Source organism: Tinamus guttatus, unplaced genomic scaffold, assembly GCF_059628265.1.
Source record: "Tinamus guttatus ecotype Peru unplaced genomic scaffold, ASM5962826v1 Tinamus_guttatus_pri_ptg000018l, whole genome shotgun sequence".
NCBI lineage: Eukaryota > Metazoa > Chordata > Aves > Tinamiformes > Tinamidae > Tinamus > Tinamus guttatus.
Window position 1 is genome coordinate 471,612 of NW_028288552.1, and position 18,914 is coordinate 490,525.

Genomic DNA, 18,914 nt, shown 5'->3' on the forward strand with positions numbered 1-18,914 from the left:
TTATTCTAATTGAATAAAAAAAATGAACATTCATCCATTTACTCTATGATTGCAAGTACACTCAAAATGTCAACATCAAGTTCAACCACTGTGTCATAAATAACATTAGATCAGCAAAAGTACTTCACTCAGTGACATCATACTCCTCTCTTACTTATGTAAAATTAAAACGAATAGACTTTGGTAGACCTTGCTAGTCTGCAAATCAGGAGAGTTCCCCTTTCAGACTGCTAGTGTGAGATGACAATTCTGCAATGGAGATGCCCTCCTAAAGAATACTTTGGCATCAGTGCTTTTATATTAAGAGCAAGAATACGTGCAGTGTGGATGACTTAGCTGACCAGGAAATGCCAATAAACTGTGGAAACATGGTAAGGGAGGATGTCACTGTCTGCTAACTGGTTCCTGTATGCTGTGCATATTAATAAATCTAAGAACTCAGATTTTATAAAAGCAATGTTTTTTCCCTCTGTGTTCGCTGCAGCCCAGGGATATCTGAGCAGTGGTTCTGTTTCACTTTTGGGTGTAGAAGATTAAAACTACTGAACACCACTAACCTAGAGACAAAAATAATAGCCAATGAAATAGTTCACTGAGATTCTTCACAGTAGTTCTTAGTAAGTGTCAGCTTTTGCAGCTGATTCCATTTTTGTGCTGGTCAGTGATTTAGCAACTCCTTCATTTATGCTTTACAGCAGTTGTCTCACTTTAACAGCCAGGGTCAGTTCTACCACAGGCAGCTTCTGTGCTGTCTTGGTCGTTGACCTTATCTGTATAACAAACTGTGTTGAATTATCTGGCTGTTTAATCTCTGTATACTTAATTTCCACGATTTTAACAAAAGTTTGATTTTCCCTACCCTGTGTTTATTTTGTAATATGTAGACAGAGCAGTCCATCATGGATCGGGTCTGTTTGTCTGGTTTTTGTTTGTTTGTTTGTTTTTGTTTTTTGTTTTGTTTGATTTTTTTCTTAGTATTGGAAGCCCTCCAAACCAAGAACAAGCAATACCTTGAATGACTTTAAAATGTATGAGGCCTAAGAAATAAAAAAGAAAAAAATGGCTGTGTTCTTTTTATTTTGTGCTTGGCTTTGGAATTTTAAGATTTTCCTGCACAGGTATATGAATAAGAAGGCTTTTTTTATTAAACAATAGTTTAGAATCTCACATATCACAAGACAACAGGAAAGAGAGTTTCAAAAAGTATGCTAGAAATCTTAAGAGTCCTAATAAGATCACGGCCGCTAGTAATTTCAGCTACTTTATCTTTGTACAGTGTCTAGGACAAGTGAAGAACAACAAAGGCCATGAGTTATTTTACTCTTACTCTGTCAGCATCTGCTGGTCACAAAAGCAATGTGTTTCTGACAAACAGAAAGTGGAAGAGCACAGCTCTGGGAGAGCACAGTCGCACAAGCAATTTTTTTTGCTGGGCCTATTCATGTTCATTTTACCCACAGCAGTACATCTTGTTGCCTTCAGTAAGAGATCCAATAACGTTTGCTTTGGTGATGTTTCAGGTGAAGCACACTAAAATTGAGATCACAAGGGTGTATCTATTATCAGGGTTGAGGCAAGGAATCTAACACCTCAGTATCCATTTTTATAGACCATAACTTGGGAATGTGCTCTGAGTACATCCTTCAAGATAAAGTGATCTCGAATCACTAACTCATCGTCTTGATCAAACACTCACCCCAAGTGGCTGTTTTTCCTCCCCTTATAGATCCCAGGGAAGAAGCAGCTGTGGTATCCATAGATCATTTGAAAAATTCATTGACCATACACTACACTGCTAAGCAAAGCGTACTCTGCTGTCAAAGGTTCTCAAATGTCTCATGTTAATAAGACTTGCTTAATGAAAAAAATACTCATGAGGACTTTCATCATGATGCCCCCAACCCTGCTAGATCAATCAGTCAGTCATGCTTTATTTATGTCTAATATGGATTTGGTTCCTACCTCAAAATTAGAGCTTTTTGTTTATTTGTTTATTTTTCTGTCCAGAAAAGTTTGGTTTAAAAGAAGCATGGGGTCATCTTCAAATATGTAACTGAAAGAACTGTATTTTTTCTTGTTTGCCTTCTGAATATGCTCTTCCTCAACTGAAGATTTAATTAAAATGACCCATTAGGATCACAGGAAAGTGGTCACTAGACCAAGAATCCGTTCTCTCCTTATGCAACCTTCAGAGACCAAGTACTACCAATGGGGCTGATTCTGCAGACTCTTTGCTGCAAGGGGACCCTGCACACAGCCAGCACTGCCTTCTCCACAGCTCAGCAGTGGACGGCACTAGTGACAGTTACTTAAAATAAAGTTGAAAAAAATCCATTTGAAAACACTAGTGGTGACATTTAAGTCCATATAGCTCAATTCAGTTTACGTTTGCTGAGCATCAGTGTTCTTAAGGCATTTGAAAACTTTCTCTAGCTAAACAATGTGGAAGAGAAACATTTTTCTTGAAATAGTCAGCTACAAAAGCTATGCAAAAATGCAGCTGTACCAACTAATAATGTTTGTTGGCTTATTCTGAACATATTGCAGATCATTTATAGGTCTTAGCAAAATGCCTACAGAGCACAGAGTGCCAGGACTGAGGAGCGAATTAGTGTGCATCACTATGGTGAAGACATTTTCCTCAAACAAAATACTGAGTTTGGGGACTTCATGAACTTCCAAAAGCCATTTTCTCCATATCTGTATAAGAGGCACTAAGCAATTAATTATTTCTGGATAGTTATTCTTAGCATTTATAAATTCTTTTAGTGCCACTGTTGTTGAGTAATCACTATATGCATTTTAGGTCCGTTATCCAGATAGCTGTCCTTGAGCTATTTACCACAGTCCCTGCCTGTCATCTGTCATCTGGGGTTTTTTTGCCTTTGCATGAGTCATGTTAGTAGTCTGCAGGATAAAGTCTGTCCAGTAGCCAGGCAAGTTGCAAAACTCTTCTATTGTTTTTTGTCCAACCAGAGCTTAACAAGATTATTTCAGGAACTTTCACTGTCTTCTGCAGTAAATGCTTATCCAGGTATCTGCTGGAAGGGTATATTTTCTCTGACGGATTCTAAAGAGTAAGAAATCTTCTTTAATGCATTAAATTAACTATTTTTGCTAATTGAAATGAAATCTGCAGACCAGCTGAAATAATGTGATATGCAGCTATAATCCAACCAACTAGAATGTGTTCATTTATCATAGTTTTGCATTGTTCGGCTAACTGCATCATGCCAAAAAATAATAATTAAAAAAAAAATCTTTTGTACCCTAGAAGGTCACAAAACAGACAGTTCCTTCTTGATTACACTAAATAAATAAAAGTCTGATTCACAGAGGGGAAACAATCACTTGCCAACTGCCAAACCCTGTGAAGGGTAAATCTGCTTTTACTCTCTGAGCCAGATTGATGAGTCACTGCAGCTATGACTAATACCAGGAGGAATTAAAATGTACCCAGTAATATAACCTCCCTTTGTACTACACGATCGTTACTCAATAGCAGACCCTGTCACACAGGTGCTGCTGGGGAAAGTGAGACCACCCCAGCTGTGCTAACCAGAACCAGTCCCCTTTTTCTATTTCAAACTCGAGCCATGGGCACAAGTCGGTAGCATTCAACGCGGGCATAAATTCAGTGTGGGTGTTGAATAATCGGATTCTTCGTTTGGGAGATTAGCCGCTATGGAAATAAACACCCGCTTCCCCACCCTCCCTGTCTCGATTAGCTGCCTTCAGAACAGGCTGTAACCAGCAGTTATTTCCAGAGCCCTAATGAAGTGCGCTTGGAAGATGACAGTGAGCTTTTAATCAGAAAATAAATAAATTAAGAAACAGGAGGCTGCTTCAGAAAAAGCCAGGAGGGATGAGTTAAAGATTAGTGCTTGATACGGATTTTCTTAGGAAACATACACTACAAAAGGCTGATGAAAGCTGGAGGAAATGAAATGGTTGCTTAGTGTTTCGAGAATTACGTAAGGAAAATATGAGGGTTGTTCAGTAATTTCCTTTCCTTAAGTTGGTGAATTTGCTAGTCCACTAAAGTCACTGACAAAACTCCCTGCAACAGCAACTAGACATTCCAACAAATGAACTCATTCCCTAACTGTGTATTTTACTAACTCATTGAAATTATATAATGCTATAAAATATTTGTTTTAACTACAGCTCATACCTCCAATACACATCTCAATCCACTCTATTTTTAGAGAAATAAGGCAAATCTGTCTCATTTTTTTAGTTCAGCATCATTTAATTCCTAGAATTAACCTTCCAGCATCCTCAGACACATGTAAGATGTACAGGGTCCTAAATAACATTCAGAAATTAGATGGAAGAAGAGTCATCTGATCTAAGCAAATGAATGAAGCAAAGGAGAAATAATGGTTGCTCAATCAAAGTAGCTGTCGATCCCCAGCTAAGCATCTATGTTATCATTCTGATAGGCCCCTCTCTGTATTTAGATACTCTGAAACAAAACCTATCAGGGAATCTGGCCCTGAAATTTGGATTTCTGCTTCTAAAAATAAGAGGTAAAATGACATCCTGGATTAGGTTAATTCTCTAGTCACCTGATTATAGGTAATTTTAATGAGGATGTCTCAATCATAAAAAGCAAGCAAGGGAATGACGCTGTAGTCAAGCACTTAAATATGAATGTTAAGAAAAAGTATGTATCTGCAATCCTAAACAATAAATGTAGGACTGAAAAATAAAATAGCTTCAACTGGAGAGAACTAAACTGTTGCAATTGCCTTTTAAAACTATTTAGGAAAGATACTTCTATGACCTCTATCATGCTGTAATTGAATGCTATAATCTCTACAAGTTGGAGAATAAAGCTGGCAGGCTGGCAAACAGTATCATATTTATTACTATTTATTCCTAACTTGTATTTGTTTTTTTTAATGCTATAAATCATTAATTTCTCAGATCAAATAAAATGTTTAATTGGGTTCATACATTTAAAATTAAATTTATTTCTATTTACATTTAAAAATATTTTGTTAGAATAGCATTTTTTTCATTACATTTTTCAATCCAACCTTTGAACAAAATAATTTTTTGCACAGTTCCAGGTATTTGTATGATTTGGATTGAGCTGCCTTTTGACATGCCCTTTATTTATTTTTTTTTTCATAATTGCAACTTTTCACATATTAGCACAGGAACAACTGGATATATAACGAATTATAAAGTAATATGTCGTGAAGTACTGCAAGATATTTACCTTATTCTGTCACACAAAGATAGCAGAAGTTCAGATACTAAAACCACCTGTCTTCCCAGCATTAGTTTGGATATAAATATCTAGACACTTTTTTTTTTTTTTTCCTGGAGATTCCATCAGAACAAATTAGTGTATGTCCCTTGGGGAGCAGGTTATAAACTGCAGTCATGTCACTGTCTATGAAAGCTCTGAATAATACATGTAATTTGTGACTCATATGCCAAGAATTTCAATTCAGTATGTCTGTCAGCAGCACTAACAGCTCTAAGATTTTTTTTAATAAATGAAGAAGAGTCAGTCATTAATCAGTTATTTAATAGCTATAAAACTCTCAAAAGCACAAAGGGATATATAAAACTGTACACTATATAACATTCTCAAATGGGAAAGGGACATCAATGAAATAGGACTGAGTTTCCTTAAAACTCCTTTCCTAACTTTGGGAAAATAGCTAATTTCTCCACCCCTCCATTCTCCAGTTATAAGCTGATAACAATTCTCTATCTTGGAGAAGTGTTGTGACAACAAACCCATAAATATTTGAGAGAATTTTACATTTACAGTGGTGAAGGATAACATAAAAAGAGCAGACAGATAAAAGTGATTCATTGTCAGGAGTAAAATTATGCCAGTTTAATTTACTTCAAATTTCATCTTCTGAGCAGTATGTAAGAATATTGCATAAGAAATTAAACACAGGTTTATTCCTGAGGAGATGACCCGAAGAGAAATATCTAAAATCTTTTTCTCCATGTTCTTCTGTCCTTAGAGGCTTTGACATATTGGGCTCATTTTTTTCCATGTCTCTTTGGACACTTCACAACTATTCTCTTACTCCAGAACTCAAGGTTTGAGTACAATTCTGGGCTCTGGCTACTCAGGAGGGCTTGCGGACAGAGCTGTCTGGAGCTTGAGGAGGCAACGAGCCTTTGAAGGAGTAGATCTGTCCCAGAAACCCAGTCAGCAGAAACTGCTCCGGAAGAGACAGAGAGACATAGGATTTGGAAGAGTGTGTTTGCAGGGGAAGAAGGAGAGTCATGCAGAGGAATCTGACTTGAACTTAGAAAACTCCCAGAAATGTGAAGAGAGAGAATCCAAGGTTATAGAAACAAAAAATGTTGTACCTAGTTTTATGATTTTGAGTGGACAGCAACACATCTTTATGTCATCTAAAGTAAGGACCAAAGTAGAGGATTCAGAAATTTTCAGGCTACTATTTGTTTCAGGTGTCATAAGTCTCTAGGGAGGTGAGGAACCTGTGAGGAAGGGAGGTTTCCAAACAGTGCATACGAACTCTGGGTTCATACTAACCCTCCCTGCTACGAGTTTCTACAGCTGAGAAGCTTCCTGCAGGCAGAGGGATGCATACAGTGACAAAATGGAAAGAAGCAAAAGAGTGCTATAGTTTAAAGAAAGTTTAAACGAGAATTTGGTTATGAGATCCAGATAGAAGCAGCCTGATGGTTTCTTTCCAGAATGCTTTAAAACAGCACTGTGACAGATATAAAAGCTAAAAATAGCTGTAATTCTGTCAACATTTAGTTGGAATGTACTCTATGAGCTCCTCTTTTTTCAGAGGGGTAAATTACATCTGCATATGTGAGATGTAGCAAGACCACAGAAGCCTTAGGATAGATTGATCAGATTGATAGAAAGTTTTGCAGTAATACTCACAAAGCAGGTGGTAACTGTATGAAACTTGCCCCTGACAGGGAGGTGAATTATTGATGGCACGTGGTTTTCTCCAAGTCAGGAGAGGTTGGAACAGTGATAAGCTTTTACAGTCTTCAAGCTTTTTTGCACAGCTGGTGCAGAGACTTTGAGAACTGCCTTCAAGAGTTGAAATTGAAATGGAGTTGAAACAGTATCCTGTTTCCACAGGATATTCTCTTGGTCATGAAATAGTGAAATTGTAATAGAATTTAAAAAATAAAAAAGGTTTACAAAATAAAAATTGTCACACTATTAACAGCATGATTCAAACAGCAGGAAAAGTCCTGTGTGTCCTTGAAGTGTTCTTAAAAAGGTTTTGAACTACAGGAATGATTTACCAGAGGCCCAACTGCATCAAATAACTGGTCTATGCAACTGTTGCATGTGATAATATTTCTTCTGCCATAACAGTAGTGGGATGAGTGTTGCGGTATATTTAGGGAAAGAACAGAGGTACCATGTGAGAAAACAGAAAATTGGGAAGCGTATGTCAGAAGACCATCTCCAAGGACTGTACAGAGGGCCTAAGATGGGAAAAGCAAAGCAGTAACATGTCCCTACTGCAAAAAGAAGCAGACGCTTGTCTTGAAATTCCCAACTCCAACAGTGTTGTAATGTATGATAGGAAAAACAGAATGATTAATAAAGCAGCAGATGTAACAACAGTGGATACAATACCACCAACATGCCTTGAGCAATATGCAGCAAAAGAAGAGAAAGACTAGCTAATGAAAACAAGCTTTGAATAATATGATGGTAATACCAATTACTAACATAATAGGAACAAATCTATTTATTTTCTCAGTTGTTGTTGCTATTTATTACAGGGCCGATGCCTGCTAAGTGACCTTTCTACTTGATTTTGTTTCACTGCAGATTTGCTCACTAATATCAATTTCAAGCATGTGTATCTGCTTAGGGGTTACAAGAGCATTGAAAAGAAACTGCTTTACATATGCCACAACACTTTTTGAATAGCCATCAAAACCTAAAAATATTTCCTCTTTTCACTCAGAGAAGTATCTGTAAGAATTAAAATGCACCTTCCTAGAGAGACTGAACGCTACCTACATCTGGGGAAAGAAGCAGGTTACGGGTTCTGCAGCGCAGTTCCTGTCCTCAGGTGCTGGACCTGAGTGCATTTCAAAGCCGTGTATGTATGTTAGAAATAGTCAGGATTAGAAAGGCAGACAAGCAATGAGGTTGTGGAGCTGAAGTGAGGCGAAAGGCCAGAAGACGCTTCTCTTAGACCCGCTACTGGCTGAACATAGAAAGAGAAAAAATTGCCCCTCTCTTGTTTGATCCGAAATTCAGCTATATAGGACTTTGTATGAATTCTCTGTGACAAACCTCTTTTGACATGGGGAAACACCTGACTTACGTACCAGTGGCAAAAAAGCAAGATTTCCAAATACTTTTGTGAGCTCAGAAAGAGCGTTTGACTTGGCCCAAATCCTGCATGTACAGAATAGTGTATAAACACATAAGACAACCATCTACACAGAATTTATGCTCTAAGAGGTGAAGAAGTAGCAAAGTCTTTTGACTGGATTATGTGTTCAGTTTTAACTGCATCATGACAATCTGGAAGACTGATGCAGTTTGCAAATTCTGCTGTGAAACTCTACTCACGATAAACCATGCTCCTGTGCCAAAACTAGGGAAATAATCTGGAATTCCTGATCAACGGGACCATATTTCAGTAATCCTGTTTCATTTGTATAAAATCCTGATAAGTGCTCCCAAATAACAAAAGATATGAATCTGGAAAAGTATGAATTTACCACTTTAGGTTTTCACCATAATGTACAAAACATTCTGCGGGCCACATCACAATGGGCTGCATCACAAAAGATAATGGGCCGCATCACAATGGGCGGCATCACAATGGATAAAGGCCGGCATTACAATGGGACACATAACAATGGGCTGCATCACTATGGAAAACAGGCCGCATCACAGTGGGCCACATCACAATGGGCCGCATCACAATGGGTAATGGGCCGCATCACAATGGATAAAGGCCCGCAACACAATGGGCCGCATCACAGTGGATAATGGGCCACATCACAAAGGACAGCATCACAAGGGGCAGTATCACAATGGATAATGGTCCACATCACGATGGATAATGGGCCGCACCACAATGGGCTGCATCACGATGGATAATGAGTCGCATCACAATGGAAAATGGGCAGCATCACAATGGGCCGCATCACAATGGGTTGCATCACAATGGGCGGTTTCACAATGGATAAAGGCCCGCATCACAATGGATAATGAGTCACATTACAATGGACAAAGGCCCACACAATCACAATGGGCCGCATCACAATTCATAATGGATCGCATCACAATGGGCCGCATCACAATGGATAATGGGTCGCATCACAGTAGGCCACATCACAGTGGATAAAGTGCCCTATGACAATGGGCTGCATCACAATGGGTCGCATCACAATGGATAGTGGGCCACATCACAACGGATAAAGGACCACATCACAAAGGGCCGCATCACAACGGGCAGCATCACAATGGGGCGCATAATGGGCCACATCACAATGGGCCGCATCATGATGGATAATGGGTCGCATCACAGTAGGCTGCATCGCAGTGGATAAAGGACCCCATCACAATGGGCCACATAACAATGGACCGCATGCAAAGGATAATGAGTCGCATCACAATGGAAAATGGGCAGCATCACAATGGGCCACATCACAATGGATAAAGGCCCGCATCACAATGGGTAATGAGTCACATCACAATGGATAAGGCCCACATCACAATGAGCCACATCGCAATTCATAATGGACTGCATCACAATGGGATGCATCACAAAGGGCCACATCACAGTGGATAATGGGTCGCATCACAATGGAAAATGGGCAGCATCAAAATGGGGCACATCACAATGGGCTGCATCACAATGGATAATGGGCCACATCACAATGCGCCGCATCGCAATTCAGAATGAGCCACATCACAATGGGTTGCATCACAATGGATAATGGGTCGCATCACAATAGGCTGCATCACAGTGGATAAAGTGCCCTAACACAATGGGCAGCATCACAATGGAAAATGGGCAGCATCACAATGGGCCGCATCACAATGGATAAAGCCCCGCATCACAATGGATAATGAGTCACATCACAATGGACAAAGGCCCGCATCACAACGGGTTGCATCACAATTCATAATCGACTGCATCACAATGGGCCGCATCACAATGGATAATGGGTCGCATCACAGTAGGCTGCATCACAGTGGATAAAGTGCCCTATCACAATGGGCTGCATCACAATGGGCCGCATCACAATGGATAATGGGCCACATCACAAAGGGCCACATCACAATGGATAATGGGTCGCATCACAGTAGGCTGCATCACGGTGGATAAAGTGCCCTAACACAATGGGGCGCATCACAATGGGCCGCATCATAATAGGTAATGGGCCGCATCACAAAGGGCCGCATCACAATGGATAATGGGTCGCATCACAGTAGGCCGCATCACAGTGGATAAAGGGCCCCATCATAATGGGCCGCATCACAATGGGCCGCATCGCAATGGATAATGAGTTGCATCACAATGGAAAATGGGCAGCATCACAATGGGCCGCATCCCAATGGACAAAGGCCCGCATCACAATGGGCTGCATCACAATGGATAATGGGTCGCATCACAGTAGGCCGCATCACAGTGGATAAAGTGCCCTATCACAATGGGGCGCATCACAATGGGCTGCATCACAATGGATAAAGGCCCACATCACAATGGGCTGCATCACAATGGATAAAGGACCACATCACAAAGGCCCGCATCACAATGGGCAGTATCACAATGGATAATGGGCCACATCACAATGGGCTGTATCACAAAGGGCTTCAACACAACGGATAATGGGTCGCATCACAGTAGGCCACATCACAGTGGATAAAGTGCCCCATCACAATGGGTCGCATCACAATGGCTGCATCGCAATGGATAATGAGTCGCATCGCAATGGAAAATGGGCGGCATCACAATGGGCCACATCACAATGGATAATGGGCTGCATCACAATGGGTCGCAACTCAATGGGCACCATCACAATGGACAAAGAGACACATCACAATGGGCTGCATCACAATGGACAAAGGCCCGCACCACAATGGGTTGCATCACAATTCATAATGGACTGCATCACAGTGGGCCACATCACAATGGATAATGGGCCGCATCACAAACGGCCGCATCACAATGGATAATGGGTCGCATCACAGTAGGCCGCATCACAGTGGATAAAGTGCCCTATCACAATGGGCTGCATCACAATGGGCCGCATCACAATGGATAATGGGCTGCATCACAATGGATAATGGGCCACATCACAATGGGCCGAATCACGATGGATAATGGGTCGCATCACAGTAGGTCGCATCACAGTGGATAAAGGGCCCCATCACAATGGGCCGCATCGCAATGGATAATGAGTCGCATCATAATGGAAAATGGGCAGCATCACAATGGGCCTCATCACAATGGGTTGCATCACAATGGATAATGGGCCACATCACAATGGGCCCCAACTCAATGGGCAGCATCGCAATAGATAAAGGGCCGCATCACAAAGGGCCACATCACAAAGGGCCGCATCACAATGGATAATGGGCTGCATCACAATGGCCCGCATTACAATGGGCCGCATCACAATTCATAATGGCCCACATCAGAATGGGCCGCATCACAATGGGCCACATCTCAATGGATAAGGGATGAGGGGAGAGCGGTGGATGTCGTCTATCTCAACTTCACCAAGGGTTTTGACACCAACCCTCACAGCACCCTCCGGGGCAAGCTCCGGAAGTGTGGGATAGATGAGTGCACAGTGAGGTGGATTAGGAACTGGCTGGATGGCAGGGCTCAGCGGTTGGTGATCAGCGGTGCAGAGTCTAGTTGGAGGCCTGTCGCTAGCGGGGTCCCCTAGGGGTCAGTCCTTGGTCCAGTCCTGTTCAATTTATTCATCAATGACCTGGATGAAGGCACAGAGTTCGCCTCAGGAAGTTCGCTGATGATACCAAACTGGGAGGAGTAGCTGACACCCCAGAGGGCTGCGCTGCCATCCAGAGGCACCTGGACAGACTGGGCAACTGGGCGGTGAAAACCTCATGCAATTCAGCAAGGCCAAGTGCAAGGTCCTGCACCTGGGGAGGAATAACTCCAAACACCAGTACAGGCTGGGGACTGACCTTCTGGAGAGCAGCTCTGCAGAGAGGGACCTGGGTGTCATGGTGGATGACAAGTTGACCATGAGGCAGCAGTGTGCCCTTGTGGCCAAGAAGGCCAATGGGATCCTGGGGTGCATTAAGAAGAGCGTCTCCAGCAGGTCGAGGGAGGTGATCCTGCCCCTCTACTTAGTCCTGGTGGGGCCACATCTGAAATATTGTCTCCAGTTCTGGGCTCCACAGTACAAGAGGGATGTGGAGCTGCTGGAGAGAGTCCAGCGCAGGGCTACAAGGATGATCAGGGGCCTGGAACATCTGCCCTATGAGGAGAGGCTGAGGGAGCTGGGCCTGTTCAGCCTGGAGAAGAGAAGGCTGAGAGGGGATCTGATCAGTGTCTATAAGTACCTCAAGGGAGGCAGTGAGGAGGATGGTGCTGGTCTCTTTTCAGTGGTGGTCACCGACAGAACTAGAGGTAATGGACACAAACTGAAGCACCAGAAGTTCCACACAAACTTAAGGAAAATTTTCTTAACAGTGAGGGTGACAGAGCACTGGAACAGGCTGCCCAGAGAGGTTGTAGAGTCTCCTCTGGAGCTCTTCAAAACCTGTTTGGATGCGGTCCTGTGCCACGTGCTCTAGGTGACCCTGTGTGTGCAGGGGGGTTGGACTAGATGACCTCTAGAGGTCCCTTCCAACCTTAAGTTTTCTATGATTCTATGATTCTGTATTCTAGCTCAAGAGGACATGATTTTATTTGCTGATGCTAACCAAGATAAGGTTCATATGGTGCAAGTGTTCTTTTTGCAGAGGAGAAAGACAAATCACAGGAGATGGATATATGAAATTTAAGAGCCTTCACCTTGTTATGAAGAACATTCTGAGAAATGAGTATTGTCACAAATATTCTACAGAAATTCCTACCAGCTGAAACATGACATTGTCAGTGCTCAAGTTTGTAATTTATATGCTTTAATTTCAGTAACCAATCTCTAAACAGAAATAAAATTATGTTCCAGGCCATCTGAGGCATCCAGCCCTATATTCACGCCTGCATACTGCCTGAGGAAGAACAGAAATAAGGTGTTGATCAAAAGAGAAAAACACAGATATTTGAAGCATATATTCTGCAAAGACAGGATACAACAATGTTTTTTTCCTCTTTGTCTTCACCCTCAAGCTTTTATTTGATTTTTGACAGAGGGAAATTTTCCCCATTTTTTTCCATGTGCTTGTCCAAGTCAGTTCTCTTTCTGAAAAAGAAAGGTTCAAGTCTTGGCAAATAAGCATACAAAAGGTAATTATAACAGTGGAGACTACGATAAAAAAATATATTCGAGGACAAGAAATAAAACTGGCAAGATGAGCTCAATTCCTTTGCCATTTGTTGTAAAACCCAAGCCCAAGTGTTTTTTCCAAACCCTCTAATTGGCAGCCTTCACCATCTGTTCCTGCCTCTTGACTCAGCTCATAAGCATGAGTCAGGGACCCAAGCAACAGGAATGCAAGCTGCAATGAGGACCTGGGCACTTACTGGAATGCACTTTCAGGAGAGACTGAATTGAAATCATACAGAAAAGAAAAATTGTTTCTCTACCACTGTCTTCTTATTTCATTTAATTTAAACACCCCTGTGGGATCTCCACTTGCCAGTCAGTAGAACTCCTCAACCACAGCTCACAAGAGAAGTCATATTTAATAACTAAAAAAATACACACAGATAGTAGAAAAAATACTAGATTCCTTCATGAGTGGCATAAGAATACATAAGTATGGGAATCATGTGGTCTAGTAAAAACAAGAAGGAATGCAAAAGGAAGAACTGCCCTGTTATTCCAACTAGTTGCAAACTAGCTGATGCAGAGCCAGTCTTGGGATTTTTGAGGGCTCAAGTCGCTGGAGATGTGACTGCATCACGGCTGTCCAATTCTTCATCCAGAAAATCAGAAAGAAAATTTCTTTCACTTCTATCTCAGCTGTTAGGGTGAGAACACTTGCAAAGGGACAAAATGCTCTGAAATGCCATGTTGTGATCATGGGGGTTTGGCAAATTGCATATTCCCCAGATCAGATTTTCAGCTAGAATGAGCTGCTGCAGTTTCACTTCTGCCATCTGCACCAGCTGAGGACATATCTCTACTTTAAATGTTACCTCTTTGTGCAGTATTTTTATTTATCAACCTGGAGGAAGTTTCTACAGAGTTATAAAAATTCTCTGAGATGTTGGAAATACATCTCAAGAGCCAGGTAATAACAAATATATTTTTAGGGAGATCTGTATTGTTTTCTTTTCCACTGTTGTAGTACACTATGCCATCTACTAGATTGCAATGTATGTATTAAAATTTTAGTGTAGCTCATGGCAGATAAAAACACGTAAGAGGGGCATGTAGCAACTGTAGCAACTAAATTAATTGCTTCCTAATTGCACGAATCAGGAAGATTTTTAAGAGCTGAAATCTCCTAGCAGTTAGTGATAGATATCCTGTGCGCTTTGGAAACTAATCAGCTTGATTTCTTTCCATTTTTTTCCATTCTCCACTGCTATAGCTTTTCCTGATTAATTCATTTTAATCTTCCCAACCTTTCTCAGCACCAGATAGCAATTCATTCTGTCAGCACAAATGTATGTTGTTAAATGAACTTAATGCTGAAACTCTTCTGTGAAAACCATCAGTAGGAGACTATCACATTACCTTTGAATTCTCATGAGCTGCTTTTATTTGTCAGAGAAAGAGAATCTTTTTTCTTTCATATTATTTATTTCATTGTACTTTTAAAATATATGACATTGAAAGTCTTGTCATATTCCTCATTTTCCATTTTGCCAGCCCTCTGATTTCCATCATCTCACAGTCAAGAAGAAAGGCGTAACCATCTTCTCAGTTTCTCCTGAATAGCCTTTTCATGAGCACACTGTGATTTCTTACTGACTCAGAATTACCAATACCTGAGCAAAATGCAAATGGCTTCTACTCCTAAATGAAGCTACTGATTGATACACTTGCACCCATGGCACCACCTTGAAAATCCTGGAACACAGATGGGGTGGCCATAGGGAACATCTGTGGCCTAAATGTGGCCATAAATCCTGGGTCATGCCAAAAGAGGTGATTTCTTTCTACTTTTACCCAGAGAATTATTTTGAATAATAAATATTTTCTACATCTATAAACAGGCAAATATTTTCATGTTTCGATTTTTCATTGTCTTCTTTTCCTCTTTCTAATCACACACCAAAGGATACTAAAAATAATTTTTTCAACCAAAATTCATTTCTTCTTTTGTTAAAATGAAAAATTAAAAAAGAAAAAAAAAAGGAGGAGACTGAGGTTTTTAAGATTAATTCTATCAGTAAAGATCTTCTCGAATTAGCAAATCCAAGAGATCCTTTACACAGTCCTCAGGAGAGTCCAGTTTCTTTTTCTTACAGTTCATCTGTCTTTTATATCTTTGCACTCATGAAAGATTAATAGATGTTAGGGTCAAGGGCCACTGTGATCATTTAATCTGACCTGTATAGCACAGGTCATCAGATTTTGCCCGATGCTTCTTGCATTGAACCCCATAAATTTTAGTAGTAAGATCATATATCTTTTGCAATAAATGATTCTTGATCTAAAAGCAATAAATGGCAGGAAGTCTGTCTCAGAAATTTGTTTATTTATTCTGACTCCTTATGAATTTTCGCTAGGGATGTTTAATTTATTTCAGCAAAACATTTTGCACTGAAAAAGTGTGAATTTTGCCAAAGGAATGTCATTCTTGAAGCTTATATCACAGTTTTACTTCAAAAAAAAAAAGAGGTAAGAGAAAACATTTAACATATCTCTTACAGCACTAGTTTTTTTTTCTGAAAGTTTTGTGGATATATCTCTTTCTCCAAATATAAGAACAGATGAGATGCTAACTTCCTAATGTTAATGCCTAAAGTTAAGCAGCATCAATACCTCATTTGATGTGTCACTTGACCAGCAGTTCTCAGACAACTAGCTGCAAATCCCACCCTTTTCAACTACATAATCCCAAATGCTGGCAAAAAAAAAAAAAACCCTTATAATTACTATTAGGCAGTGACTCTACTTACAAGAGCTATAAAACGCATTTGTGTTTATGTCTCCTGGTATGGGAAATATGGCTTTGATTCTGGTAAACATATTAATTGCATTCAAATAAACCATTCAAATAAAATAATCTGGCAGAAAGCCAGAAAACCAGACTTGCAGAAGCAATATATTAACTTCTTGGAGAAGTGTTTGATAGCTGTCAACAGATAGAGGGCAAGGCAGGAGGGTCCTGGTTATGTAAAGTGTGAGTTACAGAGATTAGTTTGATCTAGAAAAACAGTGTAAAGCACACACATTAAAGTGTTTATGGAAGAGCTGTGCTTCTGGCTTACTTTACAACCCTTCCCAACAGATTATCCTTCCTATGGGATGAAATTAAGGCACAGCAGCATGAAGTGATCAGAATGGCTTTCACATCAGTTTTTAATAAACAATTTGTTCCCTGGCTATAACATAAAGTATAATATGATAAATATAAATCTGGGAAACTTCATATAATCACTTATCTATCAGTTTCTTGAAGATGACGTGTTTCACAAAGTGGCAGGTTTCACTTCAAATCATTTTTAAAAACAAAAAGGGAAACAATCACATGATTCTAATTTCCTTTTTCCAAGTAAATTATTTGGCTTGTGTACTTTGAAGATTTTTCATTTCTCAGATAAATATTTTATATAACTATACAACATATGTTTATAATATATTTATAATACATTTATCATATAAAATAATCTATTTTATATATATATATAAATAGTTTTTTAAAAAGGTAAAAAATACATCAATAAGCTTTAAACCAAAGCATTTCCTTAGACAATTTTGAGACCTTTTAGTTTCTGCAGTGATGGCAGATTTCAATATATTAAAATCCTCTGAGAATCATTATTTATGTCCTCATTATGACTAAATTCCTGTATTGATAATAGAAATAATCTTAAACTCTATTAGAATAGGAATTCTACTAGCATCTAAGTCTAATCTTCTGCAGCAACACACAGATGAAATTCTTAAATATTGATGACATAAGGCACACAAACCTTTCCATGTCCATTTCGTGGCTGAGGAAAATGGAAGTCACTTCCCGGATTCTTACTCAGAGACTTATTGGAAAGGTATGAGATTTCAACCACACTCTTAATCACTCAGCACTAACTGTACAAGCATCTCTGGGCAATTGTCCTAATTTTGTCATCTCTGCTCCATGGCTAACGGAGCAGGATGAGTCCAGTCCAAGTGCCTGCGATTGATAGGATAGGATGCAATAGCAGAATGAGACACAGGACCCATGAGCTCAGGAAACCAGGCCTGGTTAGAAAATTAACATTTAAGAAATACTGTCCTAAAGGAATTTTAAGCAGTATTTTTAGTTCTTTCTGTGCTGGTAAAACATCAATAAACGAAGGATCGTTTGCTAAGCACTGTGAAAACATGATAAGTGGAAGTACTACAGCAAAAGAATTCACATCATAAACACACATTCAGAGGGCAAGCTTACAGATTATAAAAGATGGCAGTGAAACTTTAAGGATTTACATCACAGTGAACTGTAAGGAGAAACTCAGGATTAAGCTGATACATACGCTCTGCTTATAGTCACAACCATAGTGCACTTAATTGTCATTTCAGATTCACTACTCTCTTTAAATGATCATGAGTGGGCATACTGCTATATGACATGAGTAAGTAAAAAGAAAGTGATTTTTGCAGATATCAAATAGTGTTGATCAAAGTCATATATTAACATTAGCTCTCTGACATGTTAAAGATTGTAAACATTGACCTTTCACCTTTCTTTCAGCAATAGATTTCCCTTTCTATATTTGTTGTTTCCCATAACTACTATGCATGGCCCAGGATCTATTGTTAAATTTGAATAACAGGTTAGCATTTTTCAGAAATTGATGTTTTGGATCTTTTTTTTTTTTGGAAAAAGATTTCTTTGAATTAATTTCTATGGTGCTCATTTTCAGAGCTTTTGAAAGCCCTATTTGAAAAAAAAGAAAAAAAGAAAATATCGAATAGAGTTTATGCCAGATTCTCAGAAAGGGCAGCTCATATATATTTTGCGGGAAATAGTGTTTTTTTTTGTTTTTTTTTTGTTTTTTTGTTGTTGTTGTTGTTGTTGTTGAATCTGTGATGTTTGCTGACACAGTAAAAGCCTACTTAGTAGAGAATACACTTATTAAAAAGTTAATTCTTCAAAGCAAAGCTGACCTAGGGAAATACCCTTTCTGATTCTCAAAGTATGAGTTGGATGGCTACTAATTCATAGAGTCATAGAATCACAGAAGCATAGAATACTTAAGGTTGGAAGGGACCTCTAGAGATCATCTAGTCCAACCTCCCTGCACACGCAGGGTCACCTAGAGCACGTGGCACAGCACTGCGTCCAAGCGGGTTTTGAAGATCTCCAGAGAAGGAGATCCAGAATCCAGGAATACGGTTTTAAAGTATGAGGCGTCAGCATAGATTCCTGTAGTTGTGATAGTGCTGGTACTTGCATCGTAGGAATACTCCAGCTGCTTCTCTGGACATCACATCTTATGGATGTGCGGTATTTTTAGAGCACTGATACTGCCAGAATAGCCCTGGCACGGCGCTGCTGGGCACAGCTAGAAGCAAGCTGCAGCAGTAAAGCCTGGTATTGCCACCACTGTCATTAATTTGGTTTGACTTTGGGGTCTTCCCACACCATT